Source organism: Phacochoerus africanus, chromosome 10 (assembly GCF_016906955.1).
Source record: "Phacochoerus africanus isolate WHEZ1 chromosome 10, ROS_Pafr_v1, whole genome shotgun sequence".
Classification (NCBI taxonomy): Eukaryota; Metazoa; Chordata; class Mammalia; order Artiodactyla; family Suidae; genus Phacochoerus; species Phacochoerus africanus.
In genome coordinates, this window is record NC_062553.1 from 48479566 (window position 1) to 48505934 (window position 26369).

Genomic DNA, 26369 nt, shown 5'->3' on the forward strand with positions numbered 1-26369 from the left:
CTGCTGGCCTGTTGTGTCAGGATGTAGTCTTGCTATACACTTGCTGGTTGGTTGGGGTGTATAGGACCCCTGTAGAAGTGGGGTGGGGAGTGGGCCACATATCTTTCCTAGTAAGGGTAGGAAGGGGTAGGCCAGGTTGCTCAAGGTAGGGGAGGGGGGATTACAATGAGATGAGTGGGGCAATGTTAAGGGTCTGGAATTCTGGTCTTGGCCAGAGCCTTTGAGTTCTATCTCCTTGAAGGGGCCTGGAAGCTCAGCATTTTCTGTCTCATTCTTTTTGGTAGCTGACAAGTTGTCATTTGGAAAACAATGATGTCATTTCCATGTCTCTCCATACTACCCCTCTTGTAAGGTAAGGTATCCATAATAATTTTGGTCTTCACAATACAGGGGAGCAAAATGAGAATCCAATTGATCATTACTCCCCCAGTCTTTGTTCAATCCAGCACTATATATAAATGACTTTCCCCCTGAAGTAGCTCAGGAGAGTGTACTCTTTATGGAAGAAAAGCAAAGCAGACATGTGATCATCTTAGGCAGAGCCTTCACTTTTCTTCTGAAATAGGTATGTCTCATCTCATGGAGTAGGTGAGGATTAGCATTTATAATATCATATTATAAGAAAATAATAACTTTTTTCTTGGCCACACCTCTGGTATATGAAAGTTACTGGGCCACAGATTGAATCTGAGCCACAACTGCAACCTAGGCCACAGCTGCATCAACACTGGTTCTTGACCAGCTGTGCCACAGAGGAAATGCCCATATATTCACTTTTGATATTTCTGTCTCTTTGGTTGCTGAAACTCAGCCTCTGTCCACCAGGGAAGAATAGAAATGCAGAGCAGAGTTTTGGGTGAAGGAGAAAGGTATCTTTTATGGCTTTGCCAGGCAAAGGGGGCCACAGCAGGCTAATGCCTTAAACACTGTGTCCTCCTTTGGGAAAGATTAGGAGATCGTCTTGGAGTTTGGGAGTGGAAAATGGGGCCACAGGATCAGGGCAGGTGAACGCTTGAATTCTTCAAAGCTGGTGTTTTTAGTGGCTCTGGGACTGCTTCGGGTGGTCCTCCTTCTTTCTGGAATGAGTAATACTTCATCAAGTAGTTAACATCTTTCATTTGTTGGGGGTTGTAGTTCTGCAGAACAGCTCAAATATATATATTTTTTTAAATCAGTTTTATTAAGGTAAGTTTATGCACAACAAATACACATACATAAACTAAATATATACATTTTAAGTTTACAATTAAACAAATATCTCCACCCAAGAAACCAGCACCACAATGGAAATGTAGAACAATTCTATGACTGCAAAAGGGAATTTGGGATTTTAATGTAAATATATCCTAGATTTAAAATGGTGATAACAAATTTAAAATTTTTGAATGTTATGCCAGCCAAAATTTGAGTTCTTTTTGGACTCTGGGCTCCCAGTTGGGCCTCCGAAGCCAAGGCAGGAGACAGGAACTTCTGTCTCTGGGCTGAGATCAGACCCACTTCTGTGACAAGTGCCATGAGGAATCTTAGGGACCATACCAGTCCAAGGCTCAGAAGCAGCAAGGGTTAGACCATCTCAAAATATTTACACTTGGAATTACCAGGTGCTTTGGAGGATTTTAGGAGAGTGAGCACACGCACTGGTCTGGTACGGACTGTCCAGTTAAGGAGGAGTAGCTGAGAGCCCCTCTGGGTAGGCTCTGAGTGATCTCACCCTCTGTCTCAGGCAGGACAAAATCACCAAAGATATTGAGCACTTACCATGAGCTGGGTGCACTTCTCAGGATACACATAACAGTATCTTTGAGAAGTGCACTCAAAGATACTGTTATGCGTATCGTTTGAAAGGGAACCAGGACCCTGCACCAAGGCTATACTATTGTTTCTTGACTGCTCCTCCTTTGTCTGGCATCCCTTCTCTTCCCTGATCAGAAACTATTTGAACCTGCCCTTTGGAACTCAGGGAAGGTCAAGGAGGCTGAAGCTTATTCTCTAAAAACAAAAAATTGGGGGCACAAAAGTTTTTGTGCCCAGAAACCCCATGGCATCCTGCTTGGTTTCACTTTCAATGCAAATATCTGGTATATTCAAATGACATATGAGACTGTTAAACTTTTTAATAGGTCATTTCCCTATTGTTTCCAAGGTAGAGGTCACTAATATATGATGCCATTCCTGGAATCATAAAAGGCAGGAACTCCATGAAATCAATTTTAGGATTTCATATAAAGAAAAATTCTCTTTGCTAAAGGACTACAATGCTTTTGTCTATCAAATAATAATAAAACACACAGAACTGACTGCAATACCATCTCTGTCTTCAGGGAAAGTTCAGAGCTAAATGTCATGCTAGCTTGTAGTTACTGCATTCAATTTCATGGTTTACCATGTTTATTTCTACCTATATTTAATGGCTTTGACTTTTATATGTATACTTTTTAACTGCCTTACAATAAATATATCCTTGCTATAAGCCAACTAAAATCCAATTTGAGAATCATGAAAAAAGATGTAAGTTAAACATCATCAGATATATTCTTCCTCCAAATGTCGAGATTTACTAGACTACCAAAAGGCCAGGCTTTTCAGATTCTGCCTTCTAACTGGTTTGCTTTGAAACAGAATGAAAAACTCTCAGAATGAGTGCCATAGAAATTCAATTAGCCAACATCAGTTTCAACAAGATACTGAAGCAGCTCAGACTCTTCAAATGTCTGAGTGGAGAATAACTTAACATCCTGCTTAGAATAGAGAATGGGTCTGTAGTAGAGCTTTAAAATTTCTCTTTTACCCCTTCTCACTCCCACCAAACAAGGAATCTTAAGACTGAAGGTAAACCAAAATCTATTAAACAAACCACATATTCAACATCCAGAATCCCATCTTTCTCATCATGACCTTTCTGTGGTCCACAAGCAGTGATAAATAGCCTTTCATCTACACTTCCTTTTCTGTGTTTTTTTTTTTTTTTTTTTTTCAGGGCTGCACCTACGGCTAATGGAGGTTCCCAGGCTAGGGCTTAAACTGGAGCTGTAGCTGCTAGACTGCACCACAGCCACAGCAACATGGGATCCAAGCCATGTATGCAACCTACACCACAGCTCACGGCAGTGCTGGATCCTTAACCCACTGAGCAAAGCCAGGTATTGAACCTGCATCCTCATGTTTACTAGTCAGATTCATTTCCACTGAGCCTCGCCAGGAACTCCTACCTACACTTTCTTAATTGCTATGACCATTCTAGCCACTCCTCCCTATTGGTGTGCCAAAACCACTACAAGGATGCAAAGTGAACAAATAAAAAATAAAAATGACCACCTAAACTTAAGAATACTGGACTACTGCCCCACCAGACACTCATGATTCTGACTTAGAAGAATACAGGAAACTATCATCTAAATGATATTAAAGCTTTACCTTGAAAATAGATTCAGGGAGTTTCTGTTTTGGCTCAGTGGGTTAAGAACCTGACACAGTGTCTCGCTCAGTGGGTTAAGGATCTGGCTTGTTGTAAGATGGTCAGATCCGTTGTTGCTGTAGCTGTGGTATAGGCCTGCAGTTGCAGCATTGATTCAACCCCTAGCCTGGGAAGTTCCATATGCCATGAGTGTGTGCCCTTCCAAAAAAAATTTCAGCACATAAGGACTTCATAGAACAATAGAAATCATTGAAATCAATATATTTGGAGACAGTTGACATACACAAGCATAATGATCTTCAGTCTTTTGATGGATTTGTGACAAGAAATATATCACAATTTTTTTTGTTTGTTTTTTTTATGGCTGTACCTGTGGAATATAGAAGTTCCCAGGCTAGGTGTTGAATGCAAGCTGTAGCTACTGGCCTATGCCACAACCACAGCAACACCAGATCTGAGCTGTGTCTGTGACCTACACCACAGCTCATGGCAACACCAGATTCTTAACCCATTGAGTGAGGCCAGGGATTGAACTTGCATCTTCATGGATGCTAGTCAGGCTCATTACCACTGAGCTACAATGGGAACTCCACAAATACTTTATAATTCATCTTTCAATTGAGTTTGTCATCTTGCCTTAGAGATAAGTGTCTTTACTTAGAAACTAAATAAAAAATACCTTTTATTCTTGGATCTATAATAGAAACCATTGTGTCTCTTGGCCTTTAAAAAGCATGTTATGCGTTTCAAAGCATTTCTTTAAATGAACTGACATTGAGGGCTTCTACCTTGAGAATTTGATGACTTGACATACCTTCTCTAGAAACAAGAAGTGCCTTCTTGGTTTTCAATTTGGTTAAAGTTTCTGCAGTCTGTCAGCTACCTTTGTGGAGAAGGGAGCTATATTTGGAAAGGAGTCAGTAAACCTCAGATTGTAATTGTTTTCCCTGCCAAAAACAGAGTTCTGTTGAAGCCTTGACAGCTGTGCCTTGTCATGGAGAAAAACTTTCAACAGGAAAGCAAAGAGGCATTTAATCCTTATCATATATTTTGCTCCAGCAATGTGCATAATCTGTCCATCATTTTAAAAACCTGTGTGCATAATTTCAAATAACTCTACCAAGAAGCAACAGTATTAAAGGTTTTTTTTCCCTCCTATTTGGCTTTTTTTAAAAAAATTATAAACATGTTTTGCTTGGGGGAAAAGAGAAGATAATTATAGATAGATCATTTTCCATGTGTCAGCAGACAAAATTACAAAAGAGTAGTTTCTCAGTTTTTGTAGGAGCTTATTCCTATAGATGACACATGGAATTTAGGCATTTTCATCATTTCTATAGTCAGTTGAAATAAAAACTCTACTGTTAGGCTAATATACCTTCAGACTAAAGTCCAGAGTTATTCTTAGGATTGTTCATGACTCTTCACTTCAAAAGCAGGAATTTGTTGGAGTTCCCTTGTGGTACAGCAGGTTAAGGATCCAGCATTATCACTGCAGTGGTTCAGATTACTGCTGTGATATGGGTTCAGTTTCTGGCTTGGGAACTTCTGCATGCTGTGGGCATGGCCGAAAAAAAAGCAGGAATTTGCATTTTGACAGAATGGTTTCCTGAAAAAATTGACATTTCAAACCCTTTCTCTCAATATGGTATCAGGGAGAATAAATGTGAGCATTTTGGAAAATTAGAAATCAGTAGACTCCTGAATTATAAAGTTGATTTCTGTAGATATTTGGAAATGTGCTCAGAAACCAGAATGTGTGCTAATAATTCTAGGAAGGGAAAGACACTCTTCTTGGGCTCACATGCTGGAAACCCCTGGCAGTGCCTCAAGTGGACACAGTTTAAATGCAGCCTGGATGTCTCCTCCAGAAGCTCAGCTTTGTTAGTCCTAGTACCCACATTCGTTTTCTAAAATTAAAGTGAATCTAACTTCAATTGGTAGTAAATGAAAGCTCAGTTCTTTCTTTCTTTCCTCCCAGACCCCCCAATCATGGGACCATTCCCAGCATTCCTACATGGAGTCCTACAGTATGGAGGTCCTCTGTGCTTTAGACCATCTTCATCATGACTGATGTCCAAGCTACACTGATTCTGTGCCATTTGCAGCAACATGGATGGAACTAATACTAACTCATACTAAGTGAAGTAAGTCAGAAAGAGAAAGACAAATAACTATATATGATATCACCTATATGTGGAATCTAATATATGGCACAAATGAACCTACCTACAGAACAGAAACAGACCCACAGACATAGAGAACAGAACTGTGGTTGCCAAGGGGGAAGGGGGAGTGGGATGAATGGGGAGTTTGGGGTTGTTAGATGCAAACTATTACATTTAGAATGGATGAGCAATGAGACCCTACTGTACAGCACAGGGAACTATATTCAGTCTCTTGGGATAGAACATGAATGATGGAAGATAATATGATAAAAATAATGTATATGTATATATATATATATATATATATATATATATGTATGACTGGGTCACTTTTCTATATAGCAGAAATTGATATAACACTGTAATCAACTTTAATACAAGTAAAATAAAAGTAAAAAAAGTAGATCTTCAGATATAGGGTGAATTATTAAAAATAAATTATAGGAGTTCCCACTGTGGCTCAGTGGCAATGACTCTGACTAGTATCCATGAAGACACAGATTCAATCCCTGGCCTTGCTCAGTGGGTTAAGGATCTGGCATTGCTGTGAATTGTGGTGTAGCTCTCAGATGTGGCTTAGATCCGGTGTTGCTGTGGCTTTGGTATAGGCCGGAAGCTACAGCTTCGATTTGACCCCTTGCCTGGGAACTACCATAGACCTCGGGTGTGGACCTGAAAGGACAAAAACAAACAAACAAAAAATCATAATTGAATTTTGTGTGTATTACTAGTCATCACCTATGCACTTAAAGGACCTTGGTTGTCCAATGGAATCTTTAAGCTCATCATGTTTAATATGATGATGAATTTGTTTTATTTTGTAACAGTAATACTTGATTATTTTTAAGCTTAAATAACAAAAGCATGTACTAAAAAAAAAAAAGTGAGAGTCCACCATGTTGGGAATGGGAGAGCACCTCTCTTGGGGATGAGCATCCTGGGATGTTTTTCTTTCCTGGGGAACCCACATTCTTCTCTCATTTTCCTGGCTGTGTAAAGCTCCCTTGTTCTCACCTCTCCTCGCCTTTCTCCTCACTCCCTCAGGACATAATAATGAGCATAATCTCCTCACTGGGGTTTCCTTTTGAAACCACACTAAAAAAGAAAAAAGAAACAAAAAACAAACAAAAATAAGACTTCCTGCCTGTCCTCATTAGGGTTATTCTTCCCAGTCTGCCACCCAAGCCAGTGAGTAAGGGCACATCAGAGAGGGACTGCTTTTCCAGGGAAAAGGGAAGCAGGGGGAAAGCAGAAATTCATATCCACAGAATTGTCTTTCTAACTGTGAGTTTGGGCATGTTACTTAAACTCTCTGTACCTAGGTTTTCTCATCTGTAAAATGGGATAATCATTCTACCCGATGAAGATTAATGTCTGTACTACACTCCTACACTCAGAATCATGCCTAACACATCATGACATCACATAGCTGTTATTAAAATTCTTGTCCTTATTTTTGAGACATTCTATCAGAGTGCAGGAGAGCATTGCCTTTTTATTTTTGGCTGTCCCTAGGCATATCGTGTTCCCCAGGGCCAGGGATCAGATCTAAGCTCAAGTTGTGACCTCCACAGCTATAGCAATACCTAATACTTTCACTCACTGCTATGGGCCAGGATCAAACCTGCATCCTTAGTTTCACAGAATTGCCACCAATCCCAGTGTGTCACAGTGGGAACTCTGGGAGAGCATAGTCATTTATCAGTTTGTCCAAGTTTGTACCCATGAGCAATCTGAATTTGGGCAACTTTGCCAGAGTGTTGGTTTCACTGCCTGTATAATGACGTGTGATAAACAAGACAGCTCATAGATTTCAGGGCATGTTAAGCACTTGGGAAGGTACTTTGTGCAAAGAACTCAAAAATCTCTTGATGAATGTACCTACTACTGGCTTACCAGTCTCAGACCAAATACGTATATCATATATCACAATCCAGTGGGATATAAGGAATAATGCATTCTCAGTAAAACACATCTTTAATAGTATAGTATAGTATCTTTTATAGTATGTATACTATAAAAGTATAGTGCATATACTTCATAAGTATAAAGTATATAGATTGTCTATTGTATAGTATACTATTGTCTGCTATACATTAGACAATCAATTTGTTGTCTATGTCTTCTGAACTTGAAAAAATGAGCTAGGTAGCAAAAATTAAATAAAAGTTGAATTGGGAGTTCTTGTCGTGGCGCAGTGGTTAACGAATCCGACTAGGAACCATGAGGTTGCGGGTTCGGTCCCTGCCCTTGCTCAGTGGGTTAACGATCCGGCGTTGCCGTGAGCTGTGGTGTAGGTCGCAGACGCGGCTCAGATCCCGCGTTGCTGTGGCTCTGGCGTAGTCCGGTGGCTACAGCTCCGACTCGACCCCTAGCCTGGGAACCTCCCATATGCCACAGGAGCAGGCCAAGAAATAGCTAAAAAAGACCAAAAAAAAAAAAAGTTGAATTGTCCTGAGCTTTTGCCCTCTTGCATTGATAAAAAAAACACTACCCCACCATCACCAGCAGCAATAAAACTAAGGGAAATGAAGGTCAGAGTCATGGATGTAGTGGAATGAATTCTGGGGACAAATGACAAATTTGACGAAGGATAATTCTAATTGATGAAGTCAGACTTTGAGTGATATTTTTTCCCAGAACAAGTATTAGACTCTATACTGTTTAAATTGTTACCTTTTATTTTAGCTATAAAATATATTTTGGAATTTTCATAGAAAATATGTAGAAATTTCCTGGAAATTTTGCAGAGATTTTGAAGATTATTAAGCACCAGTTCTTGCTCTTGTTCCCTTTCCTCACCAAGAATAACTCATAATAAATATAAGAAAAACAGGAGTTCCCGTCGTGGCGCAGTGGTTAACGAATCCAACTAGGAACCATGAGGTTGCGGGTTCGGTCCCTGCCCTTGCTCAGTGGGTTAAGGATCCGGCATTGCCGTGAGCTGTGGTGTAGGTTGCAGACGCACCTCGGATCCCGCGTTGCTGTGGCTCTGGTGTAGACTGGCAGCTACAGCTCCGACTCGACCCCTAGCCTGGGAACCTCCACATGCCGCGGGAGCGGCCCAAGAAATAGCAAAAAAAAAAAAATATATACATATATATATATATATATATATGAAAAACAACAAAACATGAAAAATAATTTTATGGTCTTTGGATTTTACACAAATCTTTATAAAACAATTAAGCTTCTTGAAAATGAGCCATGGTTCCAGATACATCAGGAATGATATGAAAATACAGGAAAATGTGAAGTGTCTAAAATGTCTACTGTTACTCTAGTTATTCTTGGTATCCCATATGGTCACATCAAGTGTCTTCAATAAAATATCTGAACCATCAAAGCCAATTTGGCTCATGTGGTAGAGAGAATAAATTCAATTATATACTTAGCTGTAGAGTTGATATTGGAAAAGAGAAGGAAAGCATTGCCCTAGCAGCAGTTATAGGAATGGAATCTAGTTTCATGTATGATTTCCAAAGAGTAATTCTGAGTTGTTTATGATGGGTTTTGTGTAAACATAACTTATCTACACATGAGTAAGATTAACATATGACATTAAATAGGATTATATATGCATGGGAAAAATCTTGGGTTTTTTTCCTGCTAGCTATTTAAGGTAATACTCTGTGTATGTGTGTGTGTGTGTGTGTGTGTGTGTGTGTGTGTGTATGAAAAAAAATGCTAACTTAGCAATTTGAGATAACTGACTTTAAAAAAAATGAAATAATGCAATATGGATGGATCCAGAGATTATCATACTAAGTAAAGTTAAAGACAAATATCTTATGATATCATTTATTTGTGGAACCTAAAATAGTGATGCAAATGAACTAATTTACAAAAAAGAAAAGACTCACAGACATGGAAAACAGATTTATGGTTACCAAAGGGGAAAGGTGGGATGGGATAAATTAGGAGTTTGGGATTAAAACATACTCTCTAATATATAATATAGATAACCATAAGACCTTCTGTATAGCACAGGGAACAATAGTCAATATTTTTGTAATAACCCAAAATAGAAAATGATCTGAAAATGAATATATATGTATAACTGAATCACTTTGTTGTACTCCTGAAACTAACACACACACACACACACAAAGTATTTGTTATAATTTTTTTAGTTGTACTTGACATAACTTTTAACTCCAGTGTTCTTTATACTTTGAGCAGTTTTGTACCTCTTAATAGGCTTTCAGCACATATATGAAACAGAAGGCAAATTGAAAAAAATGATCACAATTTAAAAACAATAAGACAAGATAAAAAATATTGTTGGTAACAATTGCTTTTTAAAAACCAGAGAGATTATACTGTTTTTAATTATTCAACCAAAATCCCTACTTCGGCTTGAAGAGCCAAGGCTGGATTTGAGGACATTTCATTGGTACATTTTCATTAGTGAACACTTTCTTTCCACAGTAACTGTGCAATCAGAAAACCTCAGTGGTGAACCAGTAAGTTTCTCTTTGGCTCTCCAGTTTGTGTATCCAGGTCTGCTTCAGGTGCTCTGCTCCTGGGTCAGTGGGGGTTACCCTGCAGCAAGTTCCCTCATATGCTGCAAATGGATGCCCCTTGCTGTCCTTGTGAAAATGGCAGAAATGCAAAAAGGGATCATTTGCCTGGACAAGCTCCTATCTCACTCCTGCTTGTTTCATATTTGCTGATATCACACTGACCAACATGAATCCCATGATCAAGTCCAAAGTTAAGGGCTGAGATTATACTATTTACCCTCTTCTCCCAACAAGAAGGCCATATCAGGGGTTGGGTGCAAGTTTGTGACCAGTACGTTAATCTACCACATGTAGTTATTTCTACAACGTCAGAAAAGCTAACTTAGAAGTACATCATTTATGGAAGAAATGGATGGAGCCAAATGTTGGTTAGCCTGGATGGATACCTCTGGTTCTAGGTGAAATGCCAATGAGTATATCACATCACACCTGGAACCCTGAAGGTTTTTCAGCCTAGAAGATAGTAGTAAGGTGCTGCAAACCTTAACTAGTGGATTTGGCTTATGGAAAGCATTTCTTCATGCTCCGTGATGCATTTTGAAGTTATTTAAAAACACCCTAGCAACTAGCTATTGGTTACCTTCTCTAATGAGTAAGGAATTATTTTCTTTTTTTCCCCTGTGTTAATTATGTATTTTTCCTTTTTTTTTTTTTTTTTTTTTTTTTTTTTTTTTTTTGCTTTTTAGGGCTACACCTGCAGCCTATGGAAGTTCCCAGGCTAGGAGCTGAATCAGAGCTACAGCTGCCTGCCTATGCCACAGCTACAGCAACACGGGATCCAAGCCTCATCTGCGACCCACACCACAGCTCACAGCAACGCCAGATCCCTGACCCACTTATCGAGGCCGGGAATTGAAACTGCATCCTCGTGGATACTAGACAGATTTGTTTCCACTGTGCCACAATGGGAACTCCTAAATTTTTCTGCCTGTCTTTTTCTTTCTTTCTCTCTTTCTCTCTTTCTCTCTTTCTTTCTTTCTTTCTTTCTTTCTTTCTTTCTTTCTTTCTTTCTTTCTTTCTTTCTTTCTTTCTTTCTTTCTTTTTTCTGCCTGTCTTCTTTCTTTCTCTCTCTTTCTTTTTCTTTTTTTAATTATAGTTGATTTACAACATTCTGTCAATTTTTGCTGTATAACAAAGTGACCCAGTCATATATATATATTTGTATACACACACACACACACACACACACACACACACACATTCTTTTTCTCATATTATCTTCTATCATGTTCTATCACAAATGATTGGATAAAGTTTCCTGTGCTATATAGCAGGACTTCATTGCTTATTCATTCTAAGTGTAATAATAGTTTTCATCCACTAACCCCAGTGGTCCAGATTGCTTGGCATATTCTAGCCTCAAAATTATTAATGTTTTCTATTCTGAAGTGACAAATTTTAGGCTATTCAAGAGAATTCATCTCACCCTGGCATTAGCAGAGTGGTGAAGAGCTGTTTTATTCTCTCATTCCCCAAACTGCATGCCACTTTTTCTCTTAATGACCAGCATACCTTAGCAGAAAAAGCAGGATCTCATATCATTGCCTATTTTTTATTTTTTATTAGACAGCCTGAAAATCCTTATGCTCAGGGGCACAATCTAATTACATTCACATTTTTCACAATTTCCTTCAATGTTGAATCAAGATTAGGAGGCACTGCCAACTGTTCTCTATGATTAATGGAGTGTAGTAATTGACATTAAGGAACAGACTTTTAAATTTGAGTGGCTACACTCTTTATGGCTGCATTCATAGCTGCTCCTCTACTGGTACTGATCACAATATATTTTTGCTTTTTATATTCTACATTTTGGTGCACAAAGGAATCATTAAGTAAAAAAAAAAAAAGCAAACTCTTCTGCTATATCATGAGTTTTCAGCAACAGAAAAAAGCCAGCCAATGTTCTCATAAATTCCTACTGTCCATGTGAAGGGATGGTTCAAGATCTGCCCATCTGTGCCTTTATCCAGCTCTTATGTGGAATCTCTCTGATATGCACAGGGAATAGTACTTGGTTTTGCAAATTACATGCCCTTGTCATCACATATCCTTTGATTCTGTCATTCCAGGAAGGGATTTTTCCAATAACTCACTTATATTTAACTAGTATGCATTGTTAGCTAAGTACTTAAATATTTTCATTGGTAAAGCACTCTCTCCCCTGTGTGTCATGAGTGTGCATTTATCTTTTGCTTTTTAGGGCTGCACCTGCAGCATACGGAGATTCCTAGGCTAGGGGTCCAGTCACGGCTATAAGCTGCCAGCCTACACCACAGTCACAGCAACATAAGATCTGAGCTGCATCAGAGACCTACACCACAGCTCATGGCAATGCCAGATCCTTAACCCACTGAGAGAGGCCAGGGATTGAACCTGTAACCTCATGGTTCCTAGTCGGATTCGTTTCTGCTGTGCCACGATGGGAACTCTGCATGTGTGTGCATTTAAAATGGAAGGAAGGCAAATGAAGATGATGCTAAATATTTTTAATGTATTTATTAATTGAATTCCATTCAAATTATTAACTTAAACATTTAACACTTTGATTTTTATTTATTTATTTCAACTCAAGGAATTAAATGAAAGATTCTTTATATTCTATAAGGCCTTATACTTTTCAAAAGTTTCACACACAGAATTTTATATAATCCCATGATAACCATTTTAAAAGTCCTCTACCCCTCTATTGCCCCTCCCCCTTCCCTGTTCCCACTAGTAACCACTAGTTTGTTCTTTATGTCTATCATTCTCTGTATAATACTTTTAAAAAATGCCAGGCAGTATGCTAAGTGCTTTAAAAACATTAACTCATTGAAACCTCATAATACCACGATGAAGTAGATACTTCTTATTATTCCTGTTTTTGAAGATGAGGAAACAACCATAAAGAGCTCCCCAAACTTGTTTTGACTCAGAGGAACTGGGATTCAACCCAGGCAGTCTGGCTTCACATTGTCTATAGAAACACATTTCTTTGTTACCATACCTTTGTTTTTCAAGCTTTGAATTTCCAGTGTCTTGATATAACGAATTGTTCTCATGAAGACAAGATGATCAGAAAAACTATTGCCTGAAAGCAACCAGTTAGAACAAATCACTGACGAGGTAGGTGAGGAAAAGCAGTGAAAGCAGATTGCAAAACAATAAGCCTAAATTCACAGTATTTGACTGCTGTGGAGTTGAATAGAACAACAATTAACAATTTGGAAAATGGAATAAGAAGCTATTTGGTGAATCCAAGGACCCTATTTAAACTTGGTAGCTCAAGTTTAAAAAAAAAAGTTAAATATGTGAATACATATTTCTTATAATTAATAGGAAAATTAGGTAAACACAGTTCAAAATGATACTTTGTAAATAAGAGTTTATAATAGGGTTTTTTTAATGCAAAGGACAAAGGAAGTGAATTTTAATTATTTATAGTTTTAATATGTATCTGTAGCTACATTTTAATTTGCTTTTGGATAATTTCACTTAACTAATTTCTAACTCTCCTTATTCAATCTTAATTTTCTTATGTGAGTTTCAACACACACACTGATGAGATCTGACAGGATTCCTTTAAGCTGTGTACTAGCTATCATATATCAAGATACAATATTTCAGATGAATACAAATTATTAGTTCAAACTACTTATTCATAGTTCAAACAATGCATTTAACATGACATAGTTAAATCCTTAATAAAATAGGAAATTCTAAAGTTATAATAATGTGTTGGGTGAGTATGTGTGCGTGTGTGGTGTGTGAGAGAGATGGCTTGTGAACTCATTTCCATGAAATTTCCTGCAAGTGTAAGAAGGTAAGTGTAAATTAAGATCCTGTTTACACTTCTATTGAAAGTTTCATATTTTTAGCTTCCTAAATATTATTTTAACTAAAGCCATGAGTGACCCAGAAGAAAGGAAAAAATACGTCTTTGATAATGTATGTATTTGTATTGCAGGTCAGAAATTCCAACTTAGCCAACAAAGGTTGCACACAAAACACATGAAGTAAAGTAGCATTTCATAAAGGATAAGGAAGTCAAGAACAATTGGAAATTTCATTTCACATCCATGATGTCAAGGGTCTCTTTTTCCTCACTTTGTCTCCAGGGTTAGGAGAATGCCTGGCACACAATAGAGGTTCCAAAAATGAATGAATGAATGAATGAATGAATGATGGCTGCAGGGATGTGGGCTAAAGGGCTTTGTAAATTAAAATGTAACTTTTAGCATCACCCAAACTGTCTATAAACTTTGTTTATTTTATTTATTTATTTATTTTTTATTTTTTTGTCTTTTTGCCATTTCTTGGGCCGCTCCCGCGGCATATGGAGGTTCCCAGGCTAGGGGTTGAATCGGAGCTGCAGCTGCCAGCCTACGCCAGAGCCACAGCAACGTGGGATCCGAGCCGCGTCTGCGACCTACTGCACAGCTCACGGCAACGCCGGAACCTCAAAAACTTTGCTTATTTTAAACAAAAAGAAAAAGGATTCCTGGGCTTTATCCCATTGCCTGTAAATTTTTTTTTTTTTTTTTCCTCTCTCTAGAAAATGGCTGAAGTCTCTCTGTGGTTGAAGACTGCAGCAAAATCAAGGGGCTAGTAGATTTCTCAGTCCCTTAGATCCCTCCACAGTTAGGTTTTGCTAAATGAGCTCTTAGTCAAGTGCAAATAGAAGTGTTATCAGAAGGATGGAATTCTACAGTTAAGTTCAGTAAAAGAATAAATGGAAACAGAAGTGTGTAAACTGTAGGTTTCTCAGGGGGATAGAAACTTGCCAACCAGCTTGTTATGGAGAACTCAGACAAGGCACGAAAAGCTCGGATCAGAAAAGGACAATTTATTTTAGGACAATAAAAATACGAAAGCATATGCATTCTAAGAAAGAATTTAAACAAAACCTTCGTCGAACATACATGCACATTAAAATGATGGTCACACCACCTCCATCCACAGGTCTTCTTTACTGAAAAATGCCTCCAGAATTTTCAGCCAGTTGGAGACAGCTGATAGGATCTGGTAATCTATGTTATGGACTAATTGCCTTTTGGGTTTATCAAATGTGTTCATGTGGTCCAGGTGGAAAGATTCTGTAGTCATGCTTAGAAGATAATTAAGGTTTCTGCATTTCAATCAATCAAGAGAGATAAAGGAAAGCAGATTAGTTAGTTCAGAAGAAAAGTTTGAGAGGTGATGAGATGCCAGTCTTCTGGCAGATAGTGAATTAACAGGCAGAATAATATTCTTTCTAGTAGAGAAGAGTAGGAAGTGGAATCAGTCAAATCTTTCATAAAATATTTATTGAGTTCTTATTTTATTATTATTATTTCTACATAGTACTCTGCACAATCTCATGTGCAGCACAGAGAAGTAAAGTCTCTCAAGTGTGAATTATCTTTTTTTTTTTTTACGTCTGCACTAGTGGTATATGGAAGTTTCTGGGCCAGGGATTGACTCCAAGCTGCAGCTGTGACCCATGCTGCAGCTGTGACCCACACGACAGCTGTAGAAATGCCAGATCCTTTAACCTACTGTGGGGTGGAGATCAAACCCACACCTCCACAGAAACCCAAGCCTCTGCAGTCACACTCTTAATGCAATGTGCCAGGGCAGGAACTTTACCAAGTATTTATTATCAAATGCAGTTTAAAGAACTTGGTTTTCTGCCATGTATAAGTTTATGAATGTATGTAGCTTCTCCGTGGTTTATTTTTGGGGAGAGAGTAGTAGCTACTCGAATTCGCATTTTGACAGGAACCAGAAAACCTGTATATATGACATGTGGCAGTCTAGAACAATGCCTATTTTTTGTCTCTTTTGCAGCTGGATGTGGTTGTATCTCTAGGTTATGATAAGGATAAGTGAGCACAGGTAGAGAGCAGAATATGTAGAAGGTGAGCCAAAGGGAAGTGCCTCTTTTTCAATCCGTGGGTTAAATCCAAGAGCTGTCCTGTGTATCACCAAATTGGAAGCTGCAAGATGAAGGTGTTGAGGTTCCTTCCTTATCTTAGATGGTGACTTTGTGTGAAACAGAAGAAAGGCATTCTTCACTGAGGAAGTCTGCTTCCATTTGTGTAAAATTTTTAATAAAAATCCTTCACGTCAGAGATCAGAATGACACTCTTTAGAATTGTGCAGTGCAGAACCTGTACAACTATACTTGATAGACCTGACTGATAATCAACCAAGCCTGAATTACTGGTCCTGGACTACAAATATGTTTCACAACTTTATTTGTTTTACAATTTTTTAGTTTTTTGGGGTCATTCAAGGTCAGACCTCCTCTTAATTAAAACACCTTTCTCAAGAACGTAAGCTCCCCTGTAGTGAGGATGTAATTTGCCTTTTTATTTATTTATTTATTTATTTATTATTTTTTATTTTTTTTTTTGTCTTTTTGCTACTTCTTGAGCCGCTCCCGTGGCATATGGAGGTTCCCAGGCTAGGGGTCGAATCAGAGCTGTGGCCACTGGCCTGCGCCAGAGCCACAGCAACGCAGGATCCGAGCCGCGTCTGCAACCTACACCACAGCTCACGGCAACGCCGGATCGTCAACCCACTGAGCAAGCGCAGGGATCGAACCCGCAACCTCATGGTTCCTAGTCGGATTCGTTAACCACTGCGCCACGACGGGAACTCCTGCCTTTTTAAAAATGATGTTTTCCAGTGCCTAGAACAGGATGTGACATATAGAAGATGCTAAAATTCTTGCTTTACTTGTTGGATGGCTTCCTGAAAAAAGAAAGTAAGGAAGAAAGAAAAGCAAGGAAAAGAGAGGGAAAGGAAGGAAAAAATAATTTTTTGTTTGCTAAGTGTGTGTGTCTCTTTGAAATTCTATGTAAAACTACTTTCATTAGAATAATATGAAAAACACAATTGTAATTTTAGCATTAAAATCCACTATTTTTTGTGATTAAGGAAATTATTCTTTATTCTTTAGAGTGACTTTTTTTTTCTTGTCTTTTGTCCTTTTTAGGGCCTTAACCGTGGCATATGGAGGTTCCCAGGGTAGGGGTCTAATTGGAGCTGTTGCTGCTGGCCTATGCCAGAGCCACAGCAACACCACATGCAAGCCATGTCTGTGACCTACACCACAGCTTACGGCAATGCTGGATCCTTAATTCACTGAGCGAAGCCAGGGATGGGACCGGCAACCTCATGGTTCCTAGTTGGATTGGTTTTTGCTGCACCATGACGGGAACTCCATAGAGTGATTTTTATTTTTATTTTTATTTTTTTTAACATATAAGCTAATCATGTGCTTAAAACAGTTTAGAAAAGTGTTTTGTAAGCTATGGCCTGGCCATCTCCATATGAGACATCAATCATATAAAAGTTAAATTGTGACCATTTTTGAAGGGTTGATGAAAGAATTAAGGTTCTTTTGTCAGTAGCTTAGCATTTACTACACTTCTCTTGTGAGTGTCAGGCTGCGTGGGCCTCCAAGTAAAACACAGAGACAGTCTGAGTACCACCAGCTGCATTGATTCTTTCTACAGGTCTCAAATGAAAGGAATCTATGAAAAAGTTAAATTTGTTTGTTTAAAATATTTGTTTCTTTCTGATTTACTTCACTTAGTATGAGAATCTCTAGTTGCATCCATGTTGCTGGATAATGAGAATGGCATTATTTTGTCCTTTTTATGGCTGAATAATATTCCATTATATATTTGGCCCACATCTTCTTAATCCATTCTTCTGTTGATGGACATTTAGGTTGCTTCCATGTCTTGGCTATTATGAATAGTGCTGCTGTGAGCATAAGGGTACATGTATGATTTATGTCACTTATATGTAGAATATAAAATAGGGGACAAATGAACCTATCTACAGAACAGAAACAGACTCACAGGCATAGAGAACAAACTTCTGGTTGCCAAAGGGCAGGGAGAAGGGAGTAAGATGGACAGGGAGTTTGGGGTTGGTACAAGCAAACTATGACATTTAGAATGGATAAGCAATGAGGTCCTGTTATATAGCTCTGGGAACTCTATCCAGTCTCTTCGGATAGAACATGATGGAAAATAATATGAGAAAAATAATGTATGTATATGTATGACTGGGTCACTTTGCTGTATAGCAGAAATGGGCACAATATTATAAATCAACTATTCTTTAACAACAACAAAAAAAAAACCCCACATAAAATGCTGGTTTCATTACTGTTAAAGCTAGACTGGAGCTTTCAGTCTTCAGAGCTTCCTTCCCAGTGGTGGTAGAATTAGGGCTCAGTGTACGTGTATTGTGAGCATCACTCACCCAACGATTTCCCAAACACATCAGCCAACATCTCTGATGAGCCTCTGACTCTCCCTATATTGGCATGTATGTTTCTCCACTGTCTATTGTCACCTGCTGATAACACCCTTCCTTTTTTTCCAACACAATTTTGGATTTGTTTTCAAATATCTTTGTCATTTCCCTGATATTTTGGGATAGGCATGAAGTAAATGTAGGAGTCAGTTTTGCTTTACATTATTCTGTAGATCAGGTCACTGGGATATGTGTATATTTTTCCTTTTTATCCCATACTTATTGAAATGTAATAGCCATGAGGAAAAAAATTCATTTCTTTCTGCTGTCCTATAGATTTTGAAATGTATTTTGTTCTTGTCCTTCAAAAAAGCTTCTGACTGTGAACTCCATGCCACCTGGAGATAAGAGGAGAGATGGTCAAAGAAAGGTGCTTGAAAGAAGTGTTTGATATGTATGAGAGATTGTGTTTATCCAAGTGCTTAAAGAGTACAGTAGCATCCCTGTGTGCGAAGTTAAAAGTTGGCACAGCTATTTTGAGATTCATAGAGAGGCTTTCATTTAATCCTCAGCCAGGCTTGGGAAGATTTACACAAACATATCTTTGTGTTGATGTGAATCCTCCCAGTGGTGTCATCTTAGATTAGTAAACTGGAGCCTGGAAGAATGTCCAACTGGACTGAGAACTCTAAATCACAGGGGAGAGTCTGTCCCTCCCTTTATAGTCTGTCCCACTGCAGCCCCCTCCCCAAACTGCTCATTGGCAATATGGTCACTTACCAGCTAAGTAAAGTAAGCCAGACAGAAAAAGACAGATACCATAGGATATCATTTATATACGGAATCTAAAAAAATGATGCAAATGATATTATTTACAAAATAGAAATAGACCCACAGACATAGAAAATAAACTTATGGTTACCAAAGGGGAAATGGGCAGGGAAGAGATAAATTTGGAGTTTAGGATTAATATATACACACTGCTATATATAAAATAAACAAGTTCCTACTATGTAGTATAGAGAACTATACTCAATATCTTGTTATAACCTATAAGGGAAAAGAATTTGAAAAAGAATGTCTACTTTATCTATCTACCTGTCTATCTATCATCTATCTATATCTGTCTATTTTTCTCTCTATTTACCTTTCTATCATTTTTTTTCTTTCTATGTATCTATATACTTTTCTATATATAACTGAATCATATTACTGTATACCTGAAACTAACAAAACATTGTAAATCAACTATACTTCAATTAAAAAACAGAAAATAGAAAAACTCTTGACTTTTTGACATATTCTCCAAAGTGTTGTTCTTTAACATAGAAATGTTTTAAGTAGCAGAAAATCTGATTCATTAACAGAATACACCTAGCCATCCAATGATATTAGTCAGATTATGCAGGTTATTTTTTAACTATTATTATCCCAATAGTCAGAGGTCCCCCCACCACCACCATAGGTTCAGTGATTTATTAGAAAGACACACAGGACTTAGCATATGTTCAGGGTATGATTTACCACAGCAAAAGCCTACAAAGCAAAATCAGCAAAGAGGAAACAGAATATATTCTGAAGCAAACTTAATTTTCTTATGAAATATGCAGGAGTTGAGTGGAAAAAATTGCTGCAAGGCTAACTGTGACCTACAGCAAATATATATGTATATGTACTTCTGACACCACCCTATTAACTATTTAAAATGTTTACTCATGGGAATTCAAGAGGATTCATTGCTTCTACTTTTCCTTATTTGTTGCTCAAAAGTTAATAAAAATCAGACAAAATATTAATAACCCACACAATACCAGGAAGAGACCACCTGTGTGGTAAAGGCTCAACCACAGGTCTGAGCTGAGTTGTCTACACTTAGAAACATCTGTTGTGTGCAAGGTTGGTAAAGTCCAGAGGAAACCAGGCCTGGGCTTCCAAGAGTTCCCTCTCAGTGGAGTCACAAGGAACGCACTGGGTTGCAACAAGTGGTGACATTATGTGTGAGATATTATCTTCCAGGGAAGATGCTTGGAGACTCAGGGCCCAGGATTTTTATCGGTGCTCGTCACATAGGCACTCTCTGCCTAGCAGGTACTCAAACTCTGGACTCCCTGGAAAAAGCAGGTATCCAGCACAAACTGTATTGTTCACACAAAGTGTTTAGGTTCAGCATACCAACATTATCTATTCAGGAATATGGGAACACTCTCTAAACCCAAGTTTCTGGATGCCAGTCAAAGGCCAACAGTGCAAATAGATGTTTTTATTTTTATTTTTTACTTTGTTTTATTTTTACGGCCACACCTGCAGTATATGGAAGTTCCTGGGCTAGGGATTGAATTAGATCTGCAACTGCCGGCCTATACCACAGCCATAGCAATGCCAGATCTGAGCCACTTCTGTGACCTATACCACAGCTTGAGCTAATGCCAGATACTTAACCCACTGAGTGAGACCAGGTATCAGACCCACATCCTCACAAACACCATGTTGGGTTCTTAACCTGTGGAGCCATGATAGGAACTGTGCAAATAGATGTTTCCAAGCATAGGGAACTATCTCAGCTCAGGCCTATGGTGGAGTCTGTTGTACAGGTGGCCTCTTCCTCCTACTGTGTGGTTTATTAATATTTTGTCCCATTTTAGTAACTTTAAAGCAACAAATAGGGAAAAATAGAAGAAATGAATCCATTTGAATTTCACGAGCAAATCTTTTAAAAATTTAATGGACAGTGATGTCAGAAACATGTACACATATATGTTTGCTATAGGTCTCAGCTAGTCTTGCTACATTATTTTTCCACCCAACTCCTACACATTTTATAAGAAAATCAAGAGTTTGTTTCAGAATATATTCTGTTGTTTTTATTCTATTGTTATATTATTTGTTAGTTATTTTCATAATTGATTTATTTTTTGATAACGTTTTACTTTGAGACAATCATAGATTCAGACGTGGTTGTAAGAAACAACAAAGAGATCTTTATCCAGTTTCCCCTGACGGTAAGATCTTGCAGATCACAGTGCCATATCACAATCACAAGGAAATGGACTTTGTACAACTCACAGAACTGATTCAGATTTTATCAACTGTACATGGATTTGTGTGTGTTTAGGTCTCTTCTGGTTCTATGCAATTTTAGCACATATGTGGAATCTAATTCCTACCATAATCAAGATAGAGAATAGTTTCGTCTCTGTAATAATTTCTTACACTATCCTTTTAAAACTTCATCTGCCTTCCTTCTCACCCACCTCTGCTCCACCATCTCATACCCCAAACCCTGATGACTGCTAACCTTTTCTTATCTCTATAATTTTGTTATACAAAGAATGTTATATAAATTGGATCATACAATATGTAACCTTCGGGATTTTTTTTTTCCTACTCAACTAATTCCCTTGAGATCTTTCAAGTTGAAAGTATCAGTTGTCCATCCTTTTGATTATATTCCATGGTGTGGATGTACTTTAGTTTCTTGCACTCTTTCCCCATTGACAGACATTTGGGTAGTTTCTGGTTTGTGGCCAATTTTTTTAATTTTCATTTTTTTTTTTAGGGCCACACCTGTGGCATATGGAAGTTCCCAGACTATGGTTTGAATCAGAGCTGCAGCTGCTGTCCTACACCACAGCCACAGCAACCCAGGATCTGAGCCATGTCTGCAACCTACACCACAGCTCAAGGAGGCAACGCCAGATCTTTAACCCACTTAGCGAGGCCATGGATTGCATCCTCATGGATACTAGTCAGTGTTGTTTCCTCTAAGACATGACAGGAACTCCCACAAGCTTTTGAGAATAAATTTTCATTTTTTTTTTGACCACACCTATAGCACGCAGAATGTTCCAGACCAGGTATCCAACCTGAGCCATAGCTGTGACCCAAGCTGATGTAGTGACATGCCAGATCCTTAACCCAATAGACTACCAAGGAACTCTTAAATTTTCATTTTTCTGTAATAAATGCCCAAGAGTGCAGCTGCAGGGTTTTATGGTAATTGCATGTTTATTTTTATAAGAAAGTGCCAAACAATTATCCAGAATGGCAGTACCATTTGACCAGGAAAGTTTGAGGGATACAATTTTTCCACATTCTCGCAAGCATTTATTGTTGTTACTTTTTTTTTTTAATTTCAGCCATTCTGAGGTGCAGTATTACCTCATTTTGACTTTCATTTTAATTTTCCTAAAGTCTAATACTGTTGAACATCTTTTCATGTGTTTATTTGCTACCCGTAAATCATCTTAACTGAAATGTATATTGCTTATTTTCTAATTGGATTTTTTTATTATTGTATTTTAAGAATTCCTTACGTGTTCTAGATACTAGTTCTTTTTCAGATATTTGCAAATTCATTTCCAAGTCTGTAGCTTTTCCTTTGCATTTTCATTCTCTTGACAGAAATTTTCATAGAACAAAAGTTTTAAATTTTGATGTCCAGTTTATCAGTTTCTTTTTGTGTCAAATCTAGGAATGCCTAGCCCTAGATCCTGAAGATTTTCTCCAAGTTTTCTTTTCTCTAAAAACTTTATAGTTTTATATGTTTATGTATTTAAACTAACTGCCTAGAGTGACAATCTTTAGCAAAAGCATCACCTTAGGATTTCTCTGTGAATGGTGACACTCCAGATGTGTTTTGTCACTGTATAATTGTCAACTTTGTGTGAACACATCTTATATATTCTGTCCTATGGGGCAGGATGCTATTAGTTCTAAGATAAAAGTAGTAAACTGGGGAAAAAATAAACTTCAAATTTTTGTTAAAATCTCAGAAATTGAATTAAATTGTATCACATTGCCCCACCTCAACTTGTGGCCTTTATCGATCTGAACAACAGAAATGATTTCAAACAAAATACAGGAAACAGAGTGACAAATGAGGAGTTCCTTATTTTTTCCTGGAAATTTGAAGCTAGAAAAAAATAATATTTTAGTGGTAGAAAGATCACTTTGCCTTGCCGAATTATAGCTTAAAAGCATTTGGAGAGTGCTTATTCGGAGATGTCTCAGGGGAAAAAAAAAATCTAGTTTTCATTTTAAATAAAAAAAAGCCAGAATAACTATCATCATGCCTCTTCTCCAGGCTTCACTTTGTCTCCCATCTTTTTCAAGTTTAACAAGATCAAGTACGTCTACAAACTCAATTCCACATGAATGTCTGATTCTGTATGTCTTTATTTTGCTTGAATTTTGCTTGACACAGAAAACCATAGCATGAAATTTGGCTTTTAGCCTGCGATACCTTTCTTTCTGTACTTGCCACATATTGAATATGATTCACTTCCTGAACAACCAATGTTCGGCTTTTTAAATCTCTCTCAGAAGAAAAAAAATCCCCCTTTTAATATTTTTTACTTATTTATTTTTATTTTTAAAATTTATTTTATTGAAATAGAATTGATTTACAGTGTTGTGTCGATTTCTAACTGTACAGTGATTCAGTTTTATATATATATATTATTTTTCATATTCTTTTCCATTAGGTTTATCATAGTTTATTTTTATTTATTTATTTAGTCTTTTTGTCTTTTGAGGGCTGCACCCATGGCATATGGAGATTCCCAGGCTAGGGGTCTGTTTAATCAGAGCTGTAGCCACCGGCCTATACCACAGCCACAGCAATGCCAGATCCGAGCCGCGTCTTTGACCTACGCCACAGCTCATGGCAACGCAGGATCCTTAACTCACTGAGCGAGGCCAGGGATTGAACCCACCAACCTCACGGTTCCTAGTCAGATTCGTTTCTCCTGAGCCATGATAGGAACTCCTATCATAGTTTATTGATTATTGTTCCCTGTGCTATACAGTAGGACCTAATTGTTTATTTATTCTACATATAATAGTTTGTATCTGCTGGTCCCAAACTGCCCCCACAGTTCCCCCTTTCTAAACAGCAAAAGTTGAAATCACAGGGAGGGTTTTCCTTGCCTGAGAATCTGGAGTCAGGGAACAGTTCCATTCAAATACATCGAACTGTTCAAAATGAGCTCACTGCCTCTAGATGGCACACTACCATTATTTTTTCTCAGTTTTGGGACAATCCCTGTTTTTTAGTCACCAGGTAGCCAGGATGCCTCTTCCCAGTTCCAAGAACCATTCAATTTCCCAGTCCTTTTTCATTGTTTTCAGTGTATTCTGAAGTTGCTTTGGGCTTTGGCTACTTTGTTTTGACTCCCATTTGTGTTAACGTGCTTCAGTGTTAAGTCATTCTATGTCAGTTGTTTGCAAACATGCTACCATTTCCACCCTAATAAGTTTTATATACACTTACACACACTCAAAAATCATTCGCTGGTATTTAAATGCTGAATCTGCCTAATAGCTTACTCAGATATATAAAATGTAAGCATATAAATATAAAACATGTCTATTTCATGACATTTCTCAACTGAATAGTTTATATAAGCAAAATATTAACTTCATTTCTATCCAAACTACATTTTTATGTCATATGTAATTTTCCTTTAACCTATCATTTTATGAAAGGGTATGGCTTGAATATAAAAAAAAAATGAGAGAGGCACTAAGTGTATGTCTAATTAATAATCTCTTTATGCATGAAATCTTTACCAAAGAGACAGTGAAAGCTCTCTTTTAATGGGACAGCAAGATTTTTAATACTTGTTTTCCAGTCCTATTTTGTTTTTTCTGTGTATGTGTCTTTTAGGGCTGTACCCATGGCATATGGAAGTTCCCAGTTTGAACTGGAGCAGTAACCGCCGGCCTACACCACAGCCACAGCAATGCGGGATCTAAGCCATGCCTGCGAACTTTGCCATAGCTCCTGGCAACACCAGACCCTTAACCCAATGAGCAAGGCCAGGGATCCGACCCTTGTCCTCATGGATACTAGTTGGTTTCATATAGATACTAGTTGGTTTCGTTACCACTGAGCCACAATGGGAACTCCTCCAGTCCTTTATAAAGTCAGCTTTATTTTGCAATAATATTTGAAGAATGATATTAATTTTGAATTATATTCAAAGGGTTACAGGATTTTAAGATAAAATTCAGAACTTTGGAATTTCTTCATAGCCCAGCGAGTTATGGATCCGGCATTGTCACTGCTGGGGATTGGGTTCAATCCCTGGCCCAGGATCTTCTACATGCTGTGGGTTCAGCAAAACAAACAAACAAACAAAAAACACAACTCAGAACTTATATCGATTTTGTGAATCTGTATAACATTCTGAAATACAGTTTTAGCTGGTAGCTTGCTTTTAGTAACTGTAACAAGTCAGAATACATTAGTGCAGTAATATTTGCATTGTTATGCTCATAAGAAAATTTTTTGGAATTATTACTCTTCCTAAACCTAAGATATTCTATAAGCCAATGTATATATGTAGTGTAATCATTATATCTAGTAAATACATTTCAGTGAAAAAGCCACCTCCCAAGGTTATATCAGTTATAGCAACAGGATGGAGAAACAAACTTTCATAGCGAGATGCTTGATGATTCTGGCCATCAGGTCACAAAGACCTTAAACTTGATAATGATGATAAAAATGTAATAGGATTTTTTTTTACCCTTAAAATGCTCTTTTTCATTATTTCTATCTCTGAGAGTCTATGAGATTCCCAGAGATTCTCTGCATTTCTCCTCAGAACTCCTAACTATTGATTTTATCAGACATCCCCTGGAGGAAATAATATAATTGTGTATGTATCATGTTAATATTTTCCTATTTTTTCTTTCTTTATAAAATTTTTGTGCTTGAAGAAATCCTTGCAGACCACATATCTGACAAAGAACTTGGATATAGGGTATGTAAAGAGCTCTGAAAACCCAACAATAAAAATACAAGCATCTCAATCAAAAAAGGGCAACTGATATTTCACTAGTGAAGATATTCAGATGGCAAATCACACATGAAAAAAATGTTGAACATCATTAAACATTAGGAAAATAAAAATTAATATCATGATGTGATATCTTTGTACCCCCATCAAAATGGCTAAAATGCAAAACAGTGCCAACCCCAAATGCTGATGAAGTGCTAGGTAAACTGAGCCA